The following is a 1,680-nucleotide window of genomic DNA, read 5'->3' as shown; positions in this document are numbered from 1 at the left end:
ACGTACTAAACGTCTCGATCTAACGGTTGTTTTAAGGTTTTTTTTATCCAATTTACATTTGAAAGAGCTTAAATTTGCCGGCGCTTTAAGAAAGTGAAATTATAATTCCTTTTTTTTTCGTCATTAAATGATTGATTTGTGACTTATCCTTGGGTGACGGCGGCTGCTTGGAGTTGACTTGACCTGTCATGAGCGGTCTTGTCAAGCAGTTTGATTGAATCTTAAGCACCACCTTAAATGGCTGTTTTGTAACTGTGTTGTGTTGTTTTGACTACGCGACGAAATGTTGCACACTAAAAATGTAAGATCGGTTATCGAAACATAGCTGATAGCAATAGCTTCAGGGTAAATGGGGCAAAGTATTGTGAATTGGGCTTTTAGTGAAGACGTATTTTCGTGAATTTATAAAAAAAAATCATCTTATTTTAAACTGTTTTGACCACAAATGAGCTAGTCAAAATACAAAAACAAACTGAGCATCAACAACTGAACCATCTCCATTTAATAATGAACTTGTTTACTACACTTATGTTATCGCTCAGTTCCCGGTATTGTTTACGTTGATTCATCGACTTTAATAAATTGTGTATTCAAGCGAGTGCATCCTCCGCACAGTTCCCATCTGGCAGTCAACAAATTAGGTTCGGTTCCACTTAAGTTGCAAAATGGCCAAATTCAGCTTACTTCTGCTTTTGGTGCTAGCATCAAGTGCAGCCATCGATTCCAAGTCCCTAGTGACTCGATACTGCGGAAGAGAACTTGTAAACTTGTTGGAAATGGTTTGTGGGGGAATCACAGGTAAGTTGTTAATTTAATGAAATTGCTTATTTTTAAAATTAATAAAATCTGTACTTTAAGGGTCCAACGATCATCAAATAGCAAGACGTAGTATTGTAGAGAATTGTTGTGTTAATAAATGTACTTTCAACCAATTGAAGGAATATTGTATAAATGGCTTGGGTTCTGAATAAAAGTGCATCTGAAACTGACTGTGCCAGAAGAATGTTTTCATTAAATAATATTCCATTTTTAAATAAATTATATCATATCACAGAAATGGTCATAACTCAAGAGAGGGTTGCCAGATCTTCAATGTTTTGGACTCGTTGGAAAGGGTTTTCAATTAAGTAACCAACGATGGGTTTAATGATGGATCCTACCATCGTTTACATACATTTAAGTGAGATCCGGCTTTAAAAATATAAATATCACTTAAGTGGTCATATCTTGAGACAGGGTTTCCAGAAAAACTAGAATTTAATGGTGCATTGGCTTAAAATTAAAAATCCATTTCTTTTGTAAAAAGAAAAGACTTTCCCAACAAAACAAATTTTTTAAACATCTTTTAACACTGTCTCAGGTTATGACCACTTTAGTGATATTAATGTACTTTTTCAAAGCCGGATCTCACCTCGATTATCTGCATGAAATCATTATCAGTCATCCAACTCTTTCATTAGACACATTATTAAAAACCTGTATCTGTATCAAAAACCAAATTTGAGGCCAGAAGTCTATTATTGCTGGATCATTTGTGTGACCCTTTTTTGGCAAGGAGTGAGGACAACACCAATTAGTTAATTTTTCTTTTTATGACTGTATCATACCAACCAGAATCCCAATCTTCAATGATATTTAAAAATAAATCATAAGAAATTTTCTGAACGTTTCGAAATAAAT

At 34.2% G+C, this 1,680-nt stretch overlaps 1 long non-coding RNA gene across 1 annotated transcript; it reads left to right on the top strand.

Annotated features, from left to right (window-relative positions):
• The first annotated feature begins 616 nt into the window (after positions 1-616).
• Positions 617-1,017, top strand: LOC6050550. Its single transcript, XR_005278625.1, has 2 exons — positions 617-798; positions 859-1,017. It is a non-coding gene; the product is annotated as an uncharacterized LOC6050550 (long non-coding RNA).
• The last annotated feature ends 663 nt before the right edge of the window (positions 1,018-1,680 follow it).

The sequence above is a fragment of the Culex quinquefasciatus genome, chromosome 3, assembly GCF_015732765.1.
Source record: "Culex quinquefasciatus strain JHB chromosome 3, VPISU_Cqui_1.0_pri_paternal, whole genome shotgun sequence".
NCBI lineage: Eukaryota > Metazoa > Arthropoda > Insecta > Diptera > Culicidae > Culex > Culex quinquefasciatus.
Note: the sequence above shows the minus strand (reverse complement) of the source record. Positions and strands in the feature narration are given on the sequence as shown.